This window comes from Haliotis rufescens, unplaced genomic scaffold (assembly GCF_023055435.1).
Source record: "Haliotis rufescens isolate VD_foot unplaced genomic scaffold, xgHalRufe1.0.p SCAF_35, whole genome shotgun sequence".
In the NCBI taxonomy this organism is placed as follows: Eukaryota; Metazoa; Mollusca; class Gastropoda; order Lepetellida; family Haliotidae; genus Haliotis; species Haliotis rufescens.
This window is the reverse complement of record NW_025964057.1, coordinates 2,170,248-2,195,387: the sequence shown is the minus strand read 5'-3', so window position 1 is coordinate 2,195,387 and position 25,140 is coordinate 2,170,248. Positions and strand designations below refer to the sequence as shown.

The 25,140-nt window shown below is 39.0% G+C and overlaps 1 long non-coding RNA gene across 1 annotated transcript; it reads right to left on the bottom strand.

Annotated features, from left to right (window-relative positions):
* Positions 1-333: 333 nt before the first annotated feature.
* LOC125372098 lies at positions 334-16,438 on the bottom strand. The gene is made up of 5 exons (XR_007217970.1): positions 16,239-16,438; positions 9,345-9,492; positions 6,513-6,660; positions 3,677-3,824; positions 334-694 (listed from the first exon to the last, which is right to left on the bottom strand). It is a non-coding gene; the product is annotated as an uncharacterized LOC125372098 (long non-coding RNA).
* Positions 16,439-25,140: the final 8,702 nt, after the last annotated feature.

The window sequence follows — 25,140 nt, the reverse complement described above, 5'->3', positions numbered from 1 at the left end:
CGAGCCCTTCAGTCCTTGTTTTAGCCCCTAAATGCCGAGCGCCAGACAGGGTAACAAAAAGTACCATCTTTTAACGTCTTTATGTATTACGCAGCCGGGGACGCTCTACCACTAGACCACGGAGGCGGTCTTGTGTTTTAGATTTGATAGGCAGATGAGGTTGTGGATGGTGGGAGTGATCAGTAGGCTCGACATCACCGACTTCCCCTTTTGAAATATAACACGTGAACCGACGTCCCTTTAAAAAAAGATAGTTTCCTCGACAGATGTGATTTCATCTCAACCCTTCTGAAATGCATTCTGTTCAAAAAATGGAAAAGGGATACAGTTTAGGATTTTATTTCTTAGTTTTTAGACGTCATCAGCCGTATTTTGCGACAACGGACGCATTATCATCTAGTTCAGTCAGCCACGATGACAGTTGTTTTGTTGGCCACATACGTAGACGTCTGATGCAGTGCCGGTGTTACACACGCTGGCTTTGTAGGATGCCCGGACCTTTGTACCGGCCGGAAGTCCACCACACCCGTGGTCACACGCCCACTCCTTGACCTTCCGGTCACACTCCGTACCACATGTGATGAGTTCCCGGGCTCTGCACGGACAGTGGACAAGACGCCGGCAGTGTTGGATGGAGCCAAAGTCTTTAAAGACTTGTCCGTAGTTGTGGTTGTTGACAGCCTTGCAGAAACAACTGAAACGAAACAAAAGAAACAACTGAAACAACGAAACAATGCAACAACAGAAACAATGAAACAATACAACAGAAACAACGAAACAATGCAACAACAGAAACAACGAAACAATGCAACAGAAACAACGAAGCAACGAAACAATGCAACAGAAACAACGCAACAATGCAACAGAAACAACAAAACAATGCAACACAAAAAACGAAACAATAAAACAAGTAAACAAAAGAAACAAGGAAACAACAGCAACAACGAAACAATGCAGCAATAGAAACAATGCAACAACAGAAACAATGAAACAATACAACAGAAACAACGGAACAATGCAGCAATAGAAACAACGAAACAACAGAAGCAACGAAACAATACAACAGAAACAACGAAACAATAAAACAAGTAAACAAAAGAAACAAGGAAACAACAGAAACAACGAACAACATGCGGTTGTGAGGGAATGTTGTTTTGCGCAATATCCCAGGTGGTCTTTTCACGAAGCTGTCTTAACTTATCTTATCTTAACTTTCGACAGAAATTAAGTCAGGGTCGGAGTTTACCGAAGTTACTATGGTGGCCAAAAGATGGCATGTTGAAGAAAGCGATTCTACAATTTGGGCCTGTTGTATCATCCCTGAACACAAAAACGAGTGGTTTCAACTTGAATTTACAAAACTCGAACAGCAGATGGTAGCAAACACCACTGATGAAAGTTAACAATCATTCCATACAAAATGTTACGCGTTACAGTCGTTGGCTCCCAAAACAACACACCTGTCTCGTATATTTCTGTTGAAACACCAGCAGGGTTTTTACAAGCTATCGCAATGACCGTGACCTTTGCTTGTCACGGGCAGTTAATGTATATAGAATGAGGGTGGTTTCCCATTAACTACGAATACAACGTATGAAATATATAGCGTCTAATGGGGTGAACACCTTGTCGATTATGTACAGTGGGATCACATGCTGTTTGAAAATCATTCAGTCCATGAATGAATGTTCCACTTCGGATGCTAAAAGAAAACGATTAATGTTTAATCTTCGCGATCGGTGTTCTTAAGATATATAAAGTCGGTTTACAATCTAGGTTGGTTGGTTCATCCCACATCCCTTCCCAAGTGATCAGGGGGCACGGGGCCCAGTCGTCTAAGGCGCCGCAATTCGCTGTGCAGAGTTGCCACCCTTGGGCACGCCAGAAACCTATGATTGTGGGTTCGAATCCTGGTTCGCCACGATTATGTTTCTAGGTTTGTCAGCACCATACCCGTGCTCGTGGGTTTCACCGAAGTGGTAAACGTCTGAGACCTGCATCACTTCGGGCTTTCCTCCCACATAAGCTGACACGCCGCGATATAACTGGAATACCGTTAAAAGCGGCGTTAAACCAAATTTACTCACTCACTCACTCACTCACTCACTCACTCCCAAATGATCGACTTTGCTGTCGGGGAGCGTTGCATAAACCACGTCTCAGCTGCGGGACATCCTTGGATGCGCCATTGTCACATGCTCCGGGTTCCCATCTCACACACAGCCAGCTAAAGGATGTTTGTTCAATATGTTTGATGCAATCTCTCTGGGTTTTTTTATTATTCCGATACAACGCATGTATTTCTTGTCCTGGTGGGTAGTGTTAACCTAAAGGATATCCCACAGAAATCGTGACTCTATAACAATAAGAAGCACATACTGGGTATGTCTTATTTTCATTTCTCCAGGGAGAAGTTCACGGATGAAACTAGCATCAGTGAAATACAACTCGCGAACTTTCAAGATTTGTTTTACTTCAAAGATGCCCAGAGGACATGCATAAACAACCATACTATGTGTTCCATAAAATCAGTATTCTTACGAATATGTATGTATTGTTATGAATATTATATTTATTTATACAGCAGTATATTTGATTCATGAAAATAGAAGTTGGGGTCAAGTGATACAAACATTTGTGAATCAAACTACCGTGTCAATGCGTAACCCGATTCGATTTCGATTTGTTTTTCCTTTTGCAGTATTTTCTTTGTGTCTACTGTACATGGTACATGATTGTAAAGATGCGCGTGGTTTGACGTCACGTCAAACAGCTGATCTAATGTTGGTTGTGGTCGTATAATGGACACACGTAGTTTCAGTTTCTAAATAATCATATTCTCCTTGACTGAACCCATCTTAACAGGAACGTAGATCTAGTGCATCACGATTGGGAAGATTCTACATTGACCGACGAGTAAATGTGACCGTTTTATCGCTTTGACCAACTGCGTTAGAATTTGGTGCAGTTTTGAAAAAGATGTTATGTTGACAAATTGGTTATATAAATATCGGTTTTAAGGCCCGATATTCCAAGACACTAATGTACATATAGTTGAGTAAGGGAATGGAATGAAGTGAGAAAATTGTCAAAATGTGTGCAAGATTAAACAGCTGTTTTAATATTTCAGGCACACATATTAATCTCTATGTTATAACAATGTAATAGTAACCACACACAATATGGATAATTGCTTTCTAAATGACAAAATATATTCATTGTAAAAATGATTTCGTTTTGATGTTTTAATTTGTATTCATTATCTTTTTTTGTACACTGCATTATTTAAATTATCAAATAGTTCGACCATTCACATACGTATGTCATATATACAATATTTTTTGTCATCTATTTTAATATGAATTTGTAAAAATATAAATCTTGCCTAAGATCAAAGTGAATGCATTTGTGTGTGTATTTCGAAAAAGGTTATAATACAAGTTATAATAGGTATATACATTAAGCTTTTTTAGTATTTCACATTTTCGTATTTTTCACTTTCATTTAATCTAGATATTATTTATAATTGTACTGTAAAAACAATGAAATTGCCTTCTTTCACAAGCGAGTGATCGTTTCCTTGTATTAGACATAGCCTACTCTACACTTCTTTAGCTTTCAAATTCAACAATCAAGTGTCCGATAATTTAAAGTTTCAAGCTTTCTTATGACTTACATTCAAACCATTTACAACACCTCGGAAGTATAAGTGGTCTGTGTGATTTCAAAACGGACAGTGGACAAGACGCCGGCAGTGTTGGATGGAGCCAAAGTCTTTAAAGACTTGTCCGTAGTTGTGGTTGTTGACAGCCTTGCAGAAACAACTGAAACGAAACAACAGAAACAACTGAAACAACGAAACAATGCAACAACAGAAACAATGAAACAATACAACAGAAACAACGAAACAATAAAACAAGTAAACAAAAGAAACAAGGAAACAACAGAAACAACGAACAACATGCGGTTGTGAGGGAATGTTGTTTTGCGCAATATCCCAGGTGGTCTTTTCACGAAGCTGTCTTAACTTATCTTATCTTAACTTTCGACAGAAATTAAGTCAGGGTCGGAGTTTACCGAAGTTACTATGGTGGCCAAAAGATGGCATGTTGAAGAAAGCGATTCTACAATTTGGGCCTGTTGTATCATCCCTGAACACAAAAACGAGTGGTTTCAACTTGAATTTACAAAACTCGAACAGCAGATGGTAGCAAACACCACTGATGAAAGTTAACAATCATTCCATACAAAATGTTACGCGTTACAGTCGTTGGCTCCCAAAACAACACACCTGTCTCGTATATTTCTGTTGAAACACCAGCAGGGTTTTTACAAGCTATCGCAATGACCGTGACCTTTGCTTGTCACGGGCAGTTAATGTATATAGAATGAGGGTGGTTTCCCATTAACTACGAATACAACGTATGAAATATATAGCGTCTAATGGGGTGAACACCTTGTCGATTATGTACAGTGGGATCACATGCTGTTTGAAAATCATTCAGTCCATGAATGAATGTTCCACTTCGGATGCTAAAAGAAAACGATTAATGTTTAATCTTCGCGATCGGTGTTCTTAAGATATATAAAGTCGGTTTACAATCTAGGTTGGTTGGTTCATCCCACATCCCTTCCCAAGTGATCAGGGGGCACGGGGGCCCAGTCGTCTAAGGCGCCGCAATTCGCTGTGCAGAGTTGCCACCCTTGGGCACGCCAGAAACCTATGATTGTGGGTTCGAATCCTGGTTCGCCACGATTATGTTTCTAGGTTTGTCAGCACCATACCCGTGCTCGTGGGTTTCACCGAAGTGGTAAACGTCTGAGACCTGCATCACTTCGGGCTTTCCTCCCACATAAGCTGACACGCCGCGATATAACTGGAATACCGTTAAAAGCGGCGTTAAACCAAATTTACTCACTCACTCACTCACTCACTCACTCACTCACTCCCAAATGATCGACTTTGCTGTCGGGGAGCGTTGCATAAACCACGTCTCAGCTGCGGGACATCCTTGGATGCGCCATTGTCACATGCTCCGGGTTCCCATCTCACACACAGCCAGCTAAAGGATGTTTGTTCAATATGTTTGATGCAATCTCTCTGGGTTTTTTTATTATTCCGATACAACGCATGTATTTCTTGTCCTGGTGGGTAGTGTTAACCTAAAGGATATCCCACAGAAATCGTGACTCTATAACAATAAGAAGCACATACTGGGTATGTCTTATTTTCATTTCTCCAGGGAGAAGTTCACGGATGAAACTAGCATCAGTGAAATACAACTCGCGAACTTTCAAGATTTGTTTTACTTCAAAGATGCCCAGAGGACATGCATAAACAACCATACTATGTGTTCCATAAAATCAGTATTCTTACGAATATTTATGTATTGTTATGAATATTATATTTATTTATACAGCAGTATATTTGATTCATGAAAATAGAAGTTGGGGTCAAGTGATACAAACATTTGTGAATCAAACTACCGTGTCAATGCGTAACCCGATTCGATTTCGATTTGTTTTTCCTTTTGCAGTATTTTCTTTGTGTCTACTGTACATGGTACATGATTGTAAAGATGCGCGTGGTTTGACGTCACGTCAAACAGCTGATCTAATGTTGGTTGTGGTCGTATAATGGACACACGTAGTTTCAGTTTCTAAATAATCATATTCTCCTTGACTGAACCCATCTTAACAGGAACGTAGATCTAGTGCATCACGATTGGGAAGATTCTACATTGACCGACGAGTAAATGTGACCGTTTTATCGCTTTGACCAACTGCGTTAGAATTTGGTGCAGTTTTGAAAAAGATGTTATGTTGACAAATTGGTTATATAAATATCGGTTTTAAGGCCCGATATTCCAAGACACTAATGTACATATAGTTGAGTAAGGGAATGGAATGAAGTGAGAAAATTGTCAAAATGTGTGCAAGATTAAACAGCTGTTTTAATATTTCAGGCACACATATTAATCTCTATGTTATAACAATGTAATAGTAACCACACACAATATGGATAATTGCTTTCTAAATGACAAAATATATTCATTGTAAAAATGATTTCGTTTTGATGTTTTAATTTGTATTCATTATCTTTTTTTGTACACTGCATTATTTAAATTATCAAATAGTTCGACCATTCACATACGTATGTCATATATACAATATTTTTTGTCATCTATTTTAATATGAATTTGTAAAAATATAAATCTTGCCTAAGATCAAAGTGAATGCATTTGTGTGTGTATTTCGAAAAAGGTTATAATACAAGTTATAATAGGTATATACATTAAGCTTTTTTAGTATTTCACATTTTCGTATTTTTCACTTTCATTTAATCTAGATATTATTTATAATTGTACTGTAAAAACAATGAAATTGCCTTCTTTCACAAGCGAGTGATCGTTTCCTTGTATTAGACATAGCCTACTCTACACTTCTTTAGCTTTCAAATTCAACAATCAAGTGTCCGATAATTTAAAGTTTCAAGCTTTCTTATGACTTACATTCAAACCATTTACAACACCTCGGAAGTATAAGTGGTCTGTGTGATTTCAAAACGGACAGTGGACAAGACGCCGGCAGTGTTGGATGGAGCCAAAGTCTTTAAAGACTTGTCCGTAGTTGTGGTTGTTGACAGCCTTGCAGAAACAACTGAAACGAAACAACAGAAACAACTGAAACAACGAAACAATGCAACAACAGAAACAATGAAACAATACAACAGAAACAACGAAACAATAAAACAAGTAAACAAAAGAAACAAGGAAACAACAGAAACAACGAACAACATGCGGTTGTGAGGGAATGTTGTTTTGCGCAATATCCCAGGTGGTCTTTTCACGAAGCTGTCTTAACTTATCTTATCTTAACTTTCGACAGAAATTAAGTCAGGGTCGGAGTTTACCGAAGTTACTATGGTGGCCAAAAGATGGCATGTTGAAGAAAGCGATTCTACAATTTGGGCCTGTTGTATCATCCCTGAACACAAAAACGAGTGGTTTCAACTTGAATTTACAAAACTCGAACAGCAGATGGTAGCAAACACCACTGATGAAAGTTAACAATCATTCCATACAAAATGTTACGCGTTACAGTCGTTGGCTCCCAAAACAACACACCTGTCTCGTATATTTCTGTTGAAACACCAGCAGGGTTTTTACAAGCTATCGCAATGACCGTGACCTTTGCTTGTCACGGGCAGTTAATGTATATAGAATGAGGGTGGTTTCCCATTAACTACGAATACAACGTATGAAATATATAGCGTCTAATGGGGTGAACACCTTGTCGATTATGTACAGTGGGATCACATGCTGTTTGAAAATCATTCAGTCCATGAATGAATGTTCCACTTCGGATGCTAAAAGAAAACGATTAATGTTTAATCTTCGCGATCGGTGTTCTTAAGATATATAAAGTCGGTTTACAATCTAGGTTGGTTGGTTCATCCCACATCCCTTCCCAAGTGATCAGGGGGCACGGGGGCCCAGTCGTCTAAGGCGCCGCAATTCGCTGTGCAGAGTTGCCACCCTTGGGCACGCCAGAAACCTATGATTGTGGGTTCGAATCCTGGTTCGCCACGATTATGTTTCTAGGTTTGTCAGCACCATACCCGTGCTCGTGGGTTTCACCGAAGTGGTAAACGTCTGAGACCTGCATCACTTCGGGCTTTCCTCCCACATAAGCTGACACGCCGCGATATAACTGGAATACCGTTAAAAGCGGCGTTAAACCAAATTTACTCACTCACTCACTCACTCACTCACTCACTCCCAAATGATCGACTTTGCTGTCGGGGAGCGTTGCATAAACCACGTCTCAGCTGCGGGACATCCTTGGATGCGCCATTGTCACATGCTCCGGGTTCCCATCTCACACACAGCCAGCTAAAGGATGTTTGTTCAATATGTTTGATGCAATCTCTCTGGGTTTTTTTATTATTCCGATACAACGCATGTATTTCTTGTCCTGGTGGGTAGTGTTAACCTAAAGGATATCCCACAGAAATCGTGACTCTATAACAATAAGAAGCACATACTGGGTATGTCTTATTTTCATTTCTCCAGGGAGAAGTTCACGGATGAAACTAGCATCAGTGAAATACAACTCGCGAACTTTCAAGATTTGTTTTACTTCAAAGATGCCCAGAGGACATGCATAAACAACCATACTATGTGTTCCATAAAATCAGTATTCTTACGAATATTTATGTATTGTTATGAATATTATATTTATTTATACAGCAGTATATTTGATTCATGAAAATAGAAGTTGGGGTCAAGTGATACAAACATTTGTGAATCAAACTACCGTGTCAATGCGTAACCCGATTCGATTTCGATTTGTTTTTCCTTTTGCAGTATTTTCTTTGTGTCTACTGTACATGGTACATGATTGTAAAGATGCGCGTGGTTTGACGTCACGTCAAACAGCTGATCTAATGTTGGTTGTGGTCGTATAATGGACACACGTAGTTTCAGTTTCTAAATAATCATATTCTCCTTGACTGAACCCATCTTAACAGGAACGTAGATCTAGTGCATCACGATTGGGAAGATTCTACATTGACCGACGAGTAAATGTGACCGTTTTATCGCTTTGACCAACTGCGTTAGAATTTGGTGCAGTTTTGAAAAAGATGTTATGTTGACAAATTGGTTATATAAATATCGGTTTTAAGGCCCGATATTCCAAGACACTAATGTACATATAGTTGAGTAAGGGAATGGAATGAAGTGAGAAAATTGTCAAAATGTGTGCAAGATTAAACAGCTGTTTTAATATTTCAGGCACACATATTAATCTCTATGTTATAACAATGTAATAGTAACCACACACAATATGGATAATTGCTTTCTAAATGACAAAATATATTCATTGTAAAAATGATTTCGTTTTGATGTTTTAATTTGTATTCATTATCTTTTTTTGTACACTGCATTATTTAAATTATCAAATAGTTCGACCATTCACATACGTATGTCATATATACAATATTTTTTGTCATCTATTTTAATATGAATTTGTAAAAATATAAATCTTGCCTAAGATCAAAGTGAATGCATTTGTGTGTGTATTTCGAAAAAGGTTATAATACAAGTTATAATAGGTATATACATTAAGCTTTTTTAGTATTTCCCATTTTCGTATTTTTCACTTTCATTTAATCTAGATATTATTTATAATTGTACTGTAAAAACAATGAAATTGCCTTCTTTCACAAGCGAGTGATCGTTTCCTTGTATTAGACATAGCCTACTCTACACTTCTTTAGCTTTCAAATTCAACAATCAAGTGTCCGATAATTTAAAGTTTCAAGCTTTCTTATGACTTACATTCAAACCATTTACAACACCTCGGAAGTATAAGTGGTCTGTGTGATTTCAAAACGGACAGTGGACAAGACGCCGGCAGTGTTGGATGGAGCCAAAGTCTTTAAAGACTTGTCCGTAGTTGTGGTTGTTGACAGCCTTGCAGAAACAACTGAAACGAAACAACAGAAACAACTGAAACAACGAAACAATGCAACAACAGAAACAATGAAACAATACAACAGAAACAACGAAACAATAAAACAAGTAAACAAAAGAAACAAGGAAACAACAGAAACAACGAACAACATGCGGTTGTGAGGGAATGTTGTTTTGCGCAATATCCCAGGTGGTCTTTTCACGAAGCTGTCTTAACTTATCTTATCTTAACTTTCGACAGAAATTAAGTCAGGGTCGGAGTTTACCGAAGTTACTATGGTGGCCAAAAGATGGCATGTTGAAGAAAGCGATTCTACAATTTGGGCCTGTTGTATCATCCCTGAACACAAAAACGAGTGGTTTCAACTTGAATTTACAAAACTCGAACAGCAGATGGTAGCAAACACCACTGATGAAAGTTAACAATCATTCCATACAAAATGTTACGCGTTACAGTCGTTGGCTCCCAAAACAACACACCTGTCTCGTATATTTCTGTTGAAACACCAGCAGGGTTTTTACAAGCTATCGCAATGACCGTGACCTTTGCTTGTCACGGGCAGTTAATGTATATAGAATGAGGGTGGTTTCCCATTAACTACAAATACAACGTATGAAATATATAGCGTCTAATGGGGTGAACACCTTGTCGATTATGTACAGTGGGATCACATGCTGTTTGAAAATCATTCAGTCCATGAATGAATGTTCCACTTCGGATGCTAAAAGAAAACGATTAATGTTTAATCTTCGCGATCGGTGTTCTTAAGATATATAAAGTCGGTTTACAATCTAGGTTGGTTGGTTCATCCCACATCCCTTCCCAAGTGATCAGGGGGCACGGGGGCCCAGTCGTCTAAGGCGCCGCAATTCGCTGTGCAGAGTTGCCACCCTTGGGCACGCCAGAAACCTATGATTGTGGGTTCGAATCCTGGTTCGCCACGATTATGTTTCTAGGTTTGTCAGCACCATACCCGTGCTCGTGGGTTTCACCGAAGTGGTAAACGTCTGAGACCTGCATCACTTCGGGCTTTCCTCCCACATAAGCTGACACGCCGCGATATAACTGGAATACCGTTAAAAGCGGCGTTAAACCAAATTTACTCACTCACTCACTCACTCACTCACTCCCAAATGATCGACTTTGCTGTCGGGGAGCGTTGCATAAACCACGTCTCAGCTGCGGGACATCCTTGGATGCGCCATTGTCACATGCTCCGGGTTCCCATCTCACACACAGCCAGCTAAAGGATGTTTGTTCAATATGTTTGATGCAATCTCTCTGGGTTTTTTTATTATTCCGATACAACGCATGTATTTCTTGTCCTGGTGGGTAGTGTTAACCTAAAGGATATCCCACAGAAATCGTGACTCTATAACAATAAGAAGCACATACTGGGTATGTCTTATTTTCATTTCTCCAGGGAGAAGTTCACGGATGAAACTAGCATCAGTGAAATACAACTCGCGAACTTTCAAGATTTGTTTTACTTCAAAGATGCCCAGAGGACATGCATAAACAACCATACTATGTGTTCCATAAAATCAGTATTCTTACGAATATGTATGTATTGTTATGAATATTATATTTATTTATACAGCAGTATATTTGATTCATGAAAATAGAAGTTGGGGTCAAGTGATACAAACATTTGTGAATCAAACTACCGTGTCAATGCGTAACCCGATTCGATTTCGATTTGTTTTTCCTTTTGCAGTATTTTCTTTGTGTCTACTGTACATGGTACATGATTGTAAAGATGCGCGTGGTTTGACGTCACGTCAAACAGCTGATCTAATGTTGGTTGTGGTCGTATAATGGACACACGTAGTTTCAGTTTCTAAATAATCATATTCTCTTTGACTGAACCCATCTTAACAGGAACGTAGATCTAGTGCATCACGATTGGGAAGATTCTACATTGACCGACGAGTAAATGTGACCGTTTTATCGCTTTGACCAACTGCGTTAGAATTTGGTGCAGTTTTGAAAAAAATGTTATGTTGACAAATTGGTTATATAAATATCGGTTTTAGGGCCCGATATTCCAAGACACTAATGTACATATAGTTGAGTAAGGGAATGGAATGAAGTGAGAAAATTGTCAAAATGTGTGCAAGATTAAACAGCTGTTTTAATATTTCAGGCACACATATTAATCTCTATGTTATAACAATGTAATAGTAACCACACACAATATGGATAATTGCTTTCTAAATGACAAAATATATTCATTGTAAAAATGATTTCGTTTTGATGTTTTAATTTGTATTCATTATCTTTTTTTGTACACTGCATTATTTAAATTATCAAATAGTTCGACCATTCACATACGTATGTCATATATACAATATTTTTTGTCATCTATTTTAATATGAATTTGTAAAAATATAAATCTTGCCTAAGATCAAAGTGAATGCATTTGTGTGTGTATTTCGAAAAAGGTTATAATACAAGTTATAATAGGTATATACATTAAGCTTTTTTAGTATTTCACATTTTCGTATTTTTCACTTTCATTTAATCTAGATATTATTTATAATTGTACTGTAAAAACAATGAAATTGCCTTCTTTCACAAGCGAGTGATCGTTTCCTTGTATTAGACATAGCCTACTCTACACTTCTTTAGCTTTCAAATTCAACAATCAAGTGTCCGATAATTTAAAGTTTCAAGCTTTCTTATGACTTACATTCAAACCATTTACAACACCTCGGAAGTATAAGTGGTCTGTGTGATTTCAAAACGAAGCGATTCTTGAATCGCATGACAACCGAGTTACGGGTGATCGAAAATAGGTTTGTAGAATAGATTTTCTACCAATGAAAACATTTCAACGCTATTGACCGAATCTACGTGTACTTATTCTTTGGTAATAGTACGTTAGTATAATCTTATTAATTATTTAGAAATAATAATGATGTCCGATATTGAGCGATCACCATTAATTATTTATTTTCCTTTGAAACTTTCCGATGTCATTTCACCCCGAAGTTGTTTCTATCACTGAGGATTGGTTGGTTGGTTGGTTTTATTTAACACATTCTGGTGCTGCCATAGTACGATTAATGTAGAAAAGTAGTAAACTTACAATATCGGTAGGTTTACCGACAGCAGGGCGGTGCATTTATCTTTTGGATTTGCTGCAGAGATACTCTTGGAAAGACAATCGACTCAAGTTGCATGTTTTTCAATTTGGTTTCACTGTGCGCATAAATTAGAATGGTGTAACACCTGTGATACAATGTATACGTTCTTGAAACCGCGACGTCCTTCCAGCCGTATGCAAAGCCAGCTGACGGCCAGGCACCATGAGTGTTAGGAAGTGCGCTCCTATCGCCCTAACTTCTTAGACAAATTATTTCAGACATATTGCAAGTTGCAGATGTGTTTCTGATACAAATGGAGAGAACATTGCAAAATGGGCGATCCCATATAGTGATCGCAACGTTACTACATATTGCCCCGTGGTTTTATGCAGCGCTCACCTGACAGTGAATTCGGTGTTGCAAGCGTTTATGTATATGTGTCTGTGTGTGTGCGCGCGTGTGTCCGTGTGTGTGCGTGTCTGTGTGTGTGTCCGTGTTTCTGTGTGTGTCCGTGTGTGTCTGTGTGCGCGCGTGTCCGTGTGTGTGTCCGTGTGTCTGTGTTTCTGTGTGTGTCCGTGTGTGTGTGCGCGCGTGTGTGTGCGTGTTTCTGTGTGTGTCCGTGTGTGTGTGTGCGCGTGTGCGTCCGTGTGTGTGTATGGGTGTGCGCGTGTGTGTTTCCGTGTGTCTGTGTGTGTCCGTGTCTCTGTGTGCGCGCGCGCGTGTATGTGTCTGTCTGTGTGTGCTCGCGCGTGTCCGTGTGTGTCAATGTGTATGTGTGTTTATGTATATGTGTCCGTGTGTGTGTATGTGTGCGTGCGTGTGTGCGTGTGAGATAATGTGAAGACCTGAGAGTCACTAGTGTACAGTAGCACATAGCACGTAGACATTCACGCAATAATGAATCGATACTCATTGTTCTCCTACATGTTTCAGTTTTATCTTCAGGAAGAAAGGATCACAGTTATAACGTCGGTATATTATGACGTCAAACTAGCCAAAATTCTATTTTTACTGTGCATGGAATCAGCAGTATTCATTTTAAAGAAAGTGAACATCTAAAAGTATATTTTCTTCCATCGAATTATAGCAGTTGTAACAATGATAAAAAACGCCAAAATCGTAACTAAAAAGAGAAATAAACATGCACCAAATTCTAATCATGTGTTGTCTACAGAATACAGTGTCTACGACTGTAAACGAAAAACGAATTCAAATACACATGTAAGGTCTCACCTTGACAGCTCCGAAGAATACGTTGGACACACGGAGTGTTTAAAAGCCAGAATGCACGTCAATGTACAACAGATATATAGAGAATACTAAACGAGCTCCCGTGTAATACCAATTTTATGAAACTAGTGAATAGTTCTGGTATCCGACGAGAGACAATACACTATGACGTAGTTTTTGGATTTTTTTTGCAAGACCCACCAGCGAAACAATGCCATATGACGTCAGCCTAGCAACCTATAGACCTATTCTACCCCAGATCTTCACGGGTCATAAGCACGCGCTGTGTTATTACACAGTGTGTTAAAATGGTTATCTCTTACTGCCAATTCATAAAAGATAGCAACGCGATAAATCGCAAAGGACAATGAAAAACGAAGCGTGGTTGATATGTTTTAAACCACTGTTCTATCATGACGTCATTTCTAGAGATTTGAACATACGCTCACAATTTGATGACGTCGTAAATTGGTCGAAGTTATTTTTGAGAGGGAAGGGCCTGGTGAATTGTAGCTGGCCAACGCACATAAACGCAGTGGCGGATCGATCCAAAAGGGGGATGCGCTAAATTTATCACTTGAAACCTCAGTGTTCGGAATAGCCCGACAAGAGTCGTCGGAATATCCCGATAAGAGAGTTCGGAATAACCCGATAAGAGTGTTCGGAATAACCCGACACGGGTCGTTGGCGGAGCTGATCACTGTTTGAAGATCAATGTACACAATGTTCAAAAACATTAATCGTGTCACCTAGACAGACACACGTACACGATACAGTTAATGTCACAGGGGTACAAAAATGTCAGTATCGGTTGTGCCCACCACGTGCATCAATCACCGCTTGACACCGACGACCCATAGATGCAATCAAGTTGTCAATAACACGCTGTTGGCTGTGCTGCCATTCATGCTGAAGTGCATTAAGAAGCGCCGAAAGTGTTTGGGGCGGTGGATTCCTTCTGCGAACGCGTCGATCCAACTCGTCCCACAGATGCTCAATCGGGGACAAATCTGGTGACCGGGCTGACCAAGATAATGTCTGGATGTTGTTGTGCTGTAAGAAGTCCTGAAAAACACGTGCAATATGCCTTCGAGCGTTGTCCAGCTGGAACTGTCCGCCATGAACGTTGACGTGAGGAAGAACGTAAGGCTGTAGGATCAAGTCTCTGTAACGCACACCTGTCAATGCACCTGCCACATGCACAAGAGGCGTCCTACCACCGTGATGAATTCCGGCCCATACCATGACACTCCCGCCGCCAAATGGGACAACCTGCTGCACACAGTTGGGGGCGTAACGTTCACCCCGACGTCTGTGGACACGTGCGCGCCCATCAGCACGTGTGAGTAGGAAACGGGACTCGTTAGTAAACAGTACATTTCTCCACCTTGCACATGCCCATCTAACCCTCAGTTGGCACCAAAGCAGACGGTCCGCCAATTGACGTGGGGTCAATACATGACGTCGAACAGGTCTTCGTGCAAAAAGTCCAGCCTCCCTCAGTCTGTTGCGTAACGTTTGATCTGATATTCTGCGTACCCCAGGGATCTGTGTGGTTGTAGACTTGGCTATGGTAGTGCGGTCTCGGAGGTGTCGCAGCCGGATGTATCGATCTTGTGCTTGGGTTGTCACCCTTGGTCTTTCTGACCTTGGTCTGTCGTCAACTCTGTTGGTGTTGTTGTATCGGGTCCACAGTGCGGAGATTGTCTGTCTGGATACGCCAAAGTGCCTGGCCACTTGCTGAGTTGCTCCAGCTTGTAATCTCCCAATGGCGTTGTTCCGTTGAGCTGCATTCAGTCTTGGCATTCTGTCAACGCCTCTACTGCCGTTATAAGGACTGTATGAACAGCCGTTGATGTGGATTTTTATACCCATTCAGCAGGGGGGCCTGCATGCCTAAATGCAGGATCCTGTGCTGCACGTTTTTTACAGGCGGTTGCGTTTGGATGACGCTGTAAAATTGATCCCCAAACGCTACGTTTATGTGCTTTGCATGGGTTTTCGCGAATTATAGACACATCATCTTTCTGTTTGCCTTTTTTGGTTCTCATTTAATGTAATTATTTTATATATTTGGCAAAAAGTTGTTTTACATCTATGTCAAGTTTTTTATTTTGAAGAGTATATATAAAAGTTAATGTTTGACAAATCGTAGCCGGATTACACACTACTGATCCCAAAAACGTCAACTTTGAAATCTCCCATCTTACCCCTATCGTCCTTCAAGCTCGTTGGCAGTCATGACATCTACTGTCATGGTTCACTACCGGTTGTAATGTGTTCCTACTTTGTTCATTATTATCATACAACTATAACTAGAAACTATTATCTCTTACAAATATATATTACAACATATCTCATAAGGCTGTAAGGTGAATTCACACGATACAACTAATTATACAACAAGTTGTACCGAGTGATGCCCCTGAAGAAACTTACTTCTTTGTATCGTGGACGCTTCTGATGAGCCAGCTGTGGGTTGAAGAGAGAACAGTCACAAAAAGGACCAGGGTTCCTAGCGCGCGGCTGCCATGATGTCCAGTGCCGAGCGCTCGCTATGTCATGCTCCGAACACAAATGGGTTTTAGTATGATCCGAATGCTTGGGTTTGACACCAGCACATAATTCATTTTCACACCTGTCCTATATTGCTGATTTGGGCTTTTATGTTGCAAGTAAATGGACTTCATACATACTGGTAAAGGGTAAATGGGTTTCACAGATATACAGGCCTTATCAGTTGTGATTAATGGGTTTGTCGCCGTTGCTGAAAGCCATGAACTGGGTAGGCGAGAATACATACTAGCGGCGACATGGGTTTGACGCCCGACAAGGATGTGGTGGTTTATTGGTTCTATTTATCATTGTCTGTATGTAATTGCCGATTGATAAACGATAAATATCCATCATTTCATAGCCCCGAACCCACGAATATCGGAAAACATTTGCTGATTGTTGAACAACTAGACGCACTAATAAAACAATATAGGAAACATTGCCTTTTGCTGAACACCTAGACGTGGATATTGCATGATATTGGAAACTTGCTGATGTTTGAACAACTAGACGCACTGATAACACTATATAGAAAATATGCTGAGTTTTGAACAACTAGACATACTTATAACACAATATAGGAAACATCGCTGATTGCTGAACAACTAGACGCACTGATAACACTATGTAGGAAACATTGCTGAATGCCGAACAACTACACGCATTTATAAAACTATGTAGGAAACATCGCTGATTGCTGAACAACTAGACGTATTTATAACACTATGTAGGAAACATCGCTGATTGCTGAACAACTAGACGCACTGATAACACTATATAGAAAAATTGCTGAATGCTGAACAACGAGACGTACTTGTAACACAATATAGGAAACATCGCTGATTGCCAAAATTCAAGAATAACAAGAATATATAAATAGATAAAGGATCACCTTGTCTACATCCTCATGTTACTATTAAAAAAATCTGAAGCAACACCTTTTACTAAAACACTAGATTTTATAGCGTGATAGAAGGTTGTTATCCAGGGCATAACTTAAGGTCCAAAGTTAAAAAAGTCTACGCTTCTTGAATGAAATCCCAATCAACTAATAACAATCCTGGAATTTCCGTACTATCGTAAATTGATCTAGTTCATTTTCTTTTTAATTATATTTGCTATCAAAGGAGACATTTAATAGTAAAACTGGTCCTCTCACATACAGCCCATCAAGTTGCGAGCGCATGTTCGAATCCTCAGAAATGACGTCATGATAGAAATATGTCTTATCGTGAAATAAACCACGCTTCGTTCTTCATTTTTCTTTCCGACTTATCGCGTAGCTATTTTATAAAACTTGATAACGTCCTCATATTGCTTGACGACGGGCCATTATCACGCCCGTTGTTAGTTGACGTCATATGACGTTCAATAGTGACATCATCTGGTTTGTTCTTTGACGTTTCCATATTTGTCAGTGACATTCGTTGTGTGTTGATTGCAGTAAATGTTTCAAAACCGATATTGCCGGCTATTGTTGTTAATTTTATTTGATAACAAATGCTATCCATTTTAGCTATAATCACAGTAACGCTATTTTTCAGGGCATTATCATTTGCAGAAGCCCTTGGTCTCTCCAACTGTCCTTCTTCGTCAAATGATAATGCCCAGCGTTACCTTTATATTATTGCCCCAAGGTCCTAGAAATAGAAATATCGCTAATAAATGTATGAGTGTTCCTACTTTCTTTACCTGATGAAAAACTCCAAACACGTAGCCCCACTGAACACGCATTATGCATGTGAATCGCACCCTTCGACAGCAGTTGTACACAGATGCCTTAAATAGTTCGATACTAACAAATAAAATGTTAAAACTAAAATGTCTCCCTTCTCCCATGTTTTTAAAAAATCAGTTAAACTGATTTTATTAATTTATTTCGGCCTTAGCATCTACATGTTAGGCAAGCTTATACTGGAAATGTACCCCAATACACAGCCTGAGGGACCGGCATGGGTCCAGTGTTTAGTGTTAGTATTTACTGTTTGGGTTAAGCAGTGTTTGGTGTCTAGCCGGGAGAGCCACATTTCAGAAATGGCTATTGCCGGTAGAGCCACATTTTCATCTGAGTGCATTTCACCTATTCTAGCGGGTAATTAATTAATCCGATTACCCATACCTTTATATGAGTGTCCCACATTTAAATTACTAAGCGTGGTGTATTTCCTGGGACATTAGTTAGAGGGTGTTTCTTTCACTTCACCCAATGTATCTGGAGGAGGGTGCAGAAAGAAGGTCTGGTGATGGACTATAAGGAAGATGAGGAGGTGAAGAAACTGGTGAAAAGAGCTGCTGCCCTCCCTCTAGTACCTCGTGACAAAGTGGATGATGTGTGGCTTGATGCCATTGCTGACTCTCCTGCTGGCCCTAAAGTGACTGCCTTCATGGACTACGTGACAACCAGTTTGGTTCAAGAAGGGGCCTTCATGCCAGTTATTTGGAACCATTTCGAAAACCAAGGCCACCGTACCAACAATCACCTGGAAGGGTGGCACAACAAGATAAAGAAACTTGTCAAGAAGTGCCACCCGAACATCTACGAGGTAGTGAAGCTATTTCAGCGAGAGCAGTCACTCAAAAAGGTTGCAGTCCTGAGACTCTCTCACCAGTGGCCAGAACCTTCACGAAGAAAGAAGTACAAGGCAATCGATGCACGTATTGCGTCCCTCAAGATCCAGCTCCTGAACCAACACCTGAGTGAGATGGAATATGCTGACCACGTGGGCGACCTCCTTCATCTGCAGTAATGACATTAAATCCATTATGATATTCATAGGCTATTCATATTCATCAATGTAAAGTTTTGATGAATATGTTATCCTTGTTGAATAAAAAATGAGAAAACAATACTTGTTTTGTTATATACGGTAACCTGTTAGAATCACAAAGCATGTTTTGACAGCATAGCCGCGAGAGCCACATTATACAATCACGCAACCATAACCATTGCCGCGAGGGCCACATCAATTTGGGCTATCTATTTTCGAAATGTGGCTTTGCCGGCCTGTAACCGTTTATATTGTGTGCTTTTGATTTTGAAATTAAAATGTAAGAACATTTGACATTATTTGCGTTTATGCTATTTAGGCTGAAACATTTTAATATTCATTCTTCCTCTTAGTATTTTACTGGAGGAGTTGGTTCAGACCAGTGTTGTAAATTATCAGTGACACATAAAAGTAGCTGATGCGAGTATGACAATAGGTGACCGATACATGATTTGATTATGGTGAAGCGCAGCTTGATATTGAGTCAATAATGATGTATGGTTACTATTGTTTTCCCCAAGAGTTGGTCACAAATGACATGAATAAATTGAACACTTCCATTCATTTAAATGACAACAAACAAATGAGGGACTGTATTCACTTTTCAGCACTTATTTCATGAAAATACATTTCAAGTTCAACTTAAATTGTTAGTGTCTGACACTTGTTTGAATAAACAGAATCAAACTTTTCCAAGTATTATTATTTTACAAAATAATCTACTGATAGTGATAAGAACACATAATTGTGAATGTGATATGTAATTAAATATGTTTGATTCTAAATTTACGCATAAAAGGGTGGTATTGATAGCGCTGTGTCGAGATACGTATCGTATCGTGACCTCATAATCGAGTTACGTATCGTATCGTGAGGTACCTAAAACGTGAAACCATTAAATATGTTTGATTCCAAATTTACGCATAAAAGGGTGGTATTGCTGTATCGAGATACGTATCGTATCGTGACCTCAGAATCGAGATACGTATCGTATCGTGAGGTACCTATAACGTGACACCCCTAAAAAGGACAAACATAGATCTCTGAAAACCAGTGTATCATCCTTGATTATGTCAAACACATTATTTGAGAGGATCAATTGTGGAACAACTGCAAATGACACTGAGATGTTATTGAAAATAATAAATGTAACTAGCAATGATCTTTGCTTTTCCATTATGTTATTTCTACACCATACAGGAATATATGCAAGAAAATAAACGTCCGAGATAGTCTAACGCGGCTGTGTTATAATACAATTAAGTTGGGTAGTCATAATGTCAGTAAGCCATACGTCCTAAAACATATGCATTTTTATACAATGTCGTCCCGGAGGACGAGACGCTTGCTACTCGCAAGAAGAGTCACACATAAAATATTAGTTCACATACTGTGTCCTCATTCAAAGACAGCAGTACAGCTTGCACAGACACAGGTTTAATCGTCTGTTACCATTTTATTTACCACACGTTACTGCTGCTGCTATACTAGTACAGTAGAAGTAGTAGTAGTAGTAGTCTTAAATAAATATCTCCCACGTGCAAAGTTTGACACAAACTAAAACACTAACACTATACACTCTTACACACTAAGACAATACCTTATTGGTGTCCCTAAAAACACATATATCGTCCTATTTTTTAGAAACCTGAAGTATTGACCTTTTTCACAGACCGGCGTCATATAGCTGGAAAATTGCTGCGTGCGGCGTTGAACAACAAACTAACAAAACAAAACACTTCGCCTCTGCCGTTTGAAAGTGACGCTTGCAGTGGATGATGTGAAGGCTGGGTAGCGCATGGCGACGTCAACAAGGCACAAGCTGCGGGACAAACTGTGACAATGTGGCCTTCCCGATACGCGCACAGCAATATTTATCCTGAGTATACAACATCGCACATTCTTACCATTGACAAAATATTCAGCTCACTCCTTTAATTGAGATTATTTAGCAATAAGTCAGGCCGTTCTATTGTGATTTCAAATTCAAATGTCCATGACGACCTCGGAACTCCCAGTGAAGTCGTTGCGGAACGCCGACTTAATACACATTCTTCTGGCACTGTGTCATAAATAATTCACTGTTTACATACCATTCACCAAATTAATTTTTTTAGTTGTTTTAGTCAAGTGTGAGTCCGAATAACTTCAATATTAGGCGAGTTCAATATTTAGCAGCTGGGCCTTCAGCAAGTAGAAAATATTGACGTTTGACCACCTCTAGATAGATATAAGAAATTAATAATATTGATGGGTTGATTTTATCTATCTTATTGAAGCCTGTTAAGAATTCCGCTTCGTCTATTTCTTTTCAAACAGGTAAACAGCAGCAATTAGACGACCCAGGCATAGTCAGGGATGAGTGACTTTGCTGGTTAGACAGAGTATGAAGCTCGTATGAGTTTCTTCCCACGCTCCCCAACACGACTGAAGACTGAATTGTATATGTTTGTATATATCATCATTCAAATCACGTTATGTTGTGAATGGACATTGGACTGGCACAACACAGATTTCGATGTACTTGGAATTAAACTAAACGCTGATTTGAAAAAAAACCTTTAAGTTATCAACACCAGAAAACAAATGGAAACAATTAAAAGAATTCTTTCAAACTGGCGGAAACGCAACTTGACATTAATAGGGTAAATAACCGTAATAAAAAACTTGGCTTTGTCAACTATAGTTCATATATTAACTGCTTTACCAAATCCCCCAAAAGTATTTATAAAAGATTTAAACAGCATCGTTTTAAACTTCACATGATTTGGAAAGAAAGACAAAATAAAAAGAGTAAACCTCGTTCGATAATATGAAGATGGTTGATATTACAATGTATATTTACTCACTTACGTTATCGTGCATCAAATGATATATTTCCAAACCAAACAGCTACCCTCTTTCAGGCTTTCCCTTACAAGGCATTTTCCGTTTGGGCGCTAATATTAAAAAACACTTCAATATCACAAACCCATTTTGGAACGACACGTAAGACGCTTGAAACAAATGTATAATAACGCAGGAAATAAACGAAAACGATGTTAATGAAATTTCAATGCAACCATTATGGTACAGTCATAAATGCAAATTTCCGGGTTTGATCATTAGAAATTGTGTGGCTGGTCAGTGATCGTCTCTCCTTGTCCTTGGTTTTCCTCTCTACAACTGTGACTGCGCTCCTCCTATGGTTTGCCGGTTCTCCCTTGTTAACACAACCTGCCTGCTTTTAAAGGCAGTTGACTGATCATTATTCTGCTGAGCTAGTCAGTTCTGATTAACTTGAGAGTCTCTATGTCAGCAATTATGCTGTTTATATAAGTACCTGACATTTGCTATGTCAGCAATTAGGCTGCTTATATAAGTACGTTAGCTGACCAGTTATTATATCGGACCAGTGTCCCCTAGAAAATGGCACTCCCCAGGGCAGCATCCTGAGCCCAACCCTCTTCAATATAATGATAAATGATCTATTCGAGGGCTTATACCCTAAACTAAACACTTCAAAATTCGCGGATGACGGAGCCCTATGGATCCGCACTAAAAGCATTAAAATGGCAACAAACTCCCAAAATCTCTACATAAAATACAACAATGGGCAGACAAATGGGGCTTCTCCCTTAACTCAGATAAAACAACAGGAGTAGTATTCAAACATAAAAACATGAAACCTGCCTACCCAATCCTCCAGCTAAACAACCAAACAATCAAATTCCAAAAACAAACCAAATTCTTAGGACTCATTTTCGATCAACACCTCACCTGGGAGGCTCACGTCCAAAACCTAAAAACTAGATGCAGCAAAGACCTAAACACCCTAAGATGTCTCACCGGCTCTAACTGGGGAGCCTCCAAAGATACCCCCCTTTCACTCTATACAGCACTAATTAGATCAAAACTAGACTACTGCTGCGCCATATATAATACCCTAGACAACTCTCTAACTACAATACCAAGCCCTTAAACTCATTACACGCACCCAACATGGCTACTCCTACACCTCACTTCAGGCCCTTACAGTGGAAATGCCACTAAATCTACGCAGGGAACATCTATGGCTTAATTTCTGGGCCGCATCCCAAACAAACCCTCTCATCCAAAACTTAATTAACCAAAACATTAGCCTAAGAAACGAAGCTCTAGCTCGCAAACCCCAATATCCCAAAGAATAACTAACTAACTCAATGAACACCAAACTCAAAATCTTAAACAAAACTGCAAAAAATCTTCACCCCTAAACTCAAAATACCCCAAATAGACACAACGCTAGCTAACCAAATAAATAAACAAACCGACCCAAACATAGCTAAAATCCACCACACTTGCATACATACACGAAAATTGGCGAAATTGGTGTCACATATACACTGACGGATCTTCAGACCCGATCTCCAATAGATTAATTATGATGTATTTGTGTATAATTATTATATGTGTGCAAATTGAAGTGTTGAGCACTGTGTTTCTTTGTATATGTTGGTAAAGGAGGAGTGTTGCATCTGGTTTGTTCTGAGCTGTCGGTTTCATTGTAGATATACATTGTTATAATGTGAAATCTCGGCGGAAACGCGGAAAATCGCGTTTTGTAAAACGGTAGTCCTTGGAAAAATCATCTACAAAATATTATCAAAGATTATTTTTTAAAAATACTACGAAAATATTGTGTTTTCTTTGTATATATTGGTAAAGGGAGATAATTATTATGTATTTGTGTATAATTATTATATATGTGCAAATTGAAGTGTTTTAAGTTGAGCACTGTGTTTCTTTGTATAGAGAGAGATTCTTTAAAGGAGGATAATTGCTATGTATTGCTCTATAATTGTTTTGTACATGTATGTGCAAAATAGTATCAGAAGTTACAAAAAACTGATATAGTGGCGGGTAACATTACTGGAATGTTTAATTAGTACTCCACACTGTTAGCGGGAGTACATACTGTCCTTGCAATGATATTGACGGGTGGGCGGTTGAGGTGTCTGGTACTCATCCTGGCGCGGTGCGTGGTATGTGAGTAGACTTTATGGTCAAATGCACAGAGAGGATTAGCTGTCGGGGGTGATTGCATTGGCGGTAACTTCTGTATTGAAAGGGGTTGAGCTTGGATTCGTTTTACGGGGAGGCCGCGATGTGTTTTGTAACATGCTCTCGTGCACATATGCCAACAGAGTGGATTGCACAGAGGATGAAAACTATTTTATCACTACTTAAAAGTGTTGAATTTGGTTTGTTCTGAGCTGTCAGTTTCATTGTAGATATACATTGTTACAATGTGAAATCTCGGCGGAAACGCGGAAAATCGCGTTTTGTAAAACGGTAGTCCTTGGGAAAATTGTATAATGAGCAACCGGATGCGTAAATAACGTGTGTAATATATTCCCGTATTATATTTTATAATACTTGTTCTTTTAATATTGTTATCAATTAGAGAACGAAGATTACCTTGAAAAAACACAACAGCATGCATATGTTCTAGCAAAAGGAAACTTGATATATATTCATTTGGCTTAATTTCTACTTTGGAAAACTTGGCTCTCTAAAAGCTTGACGCTGTATAATTTGGTACGCGCATGGTTGGGTGCAAACCATATGTACATCAATAATAATAATAATACATCATGATGGCAGTTTCAATGTAAAGATTAAGTATTTCTAAAGATATGGAAAATAAATCTTGATAACTGCTTTAATCTTTGATCTAAATAATAATAATGGGAAAATAATAATGGAATTGGTTGAGTGACTAACGTATTCTACATTAAAAGTGACAGGAACGTGATTTACATAATTAAAATATAGAATAATATACAAATTATAAGAGAGGGTTTGTGATTTATTTTGGAATGAAGTCAGTATTTAACTTGCGCTTTCCGACATTATGCGTATTTCGCGCACGGTTAAGAAAAAAAATGCAATTCATTCATTTATAAGTACGAATGCATCAATCCTACATCACAGGACCATGTACATAATTTGTTGAATGTTATTTCGTGAATACACAAATTGCATAACACATTCCC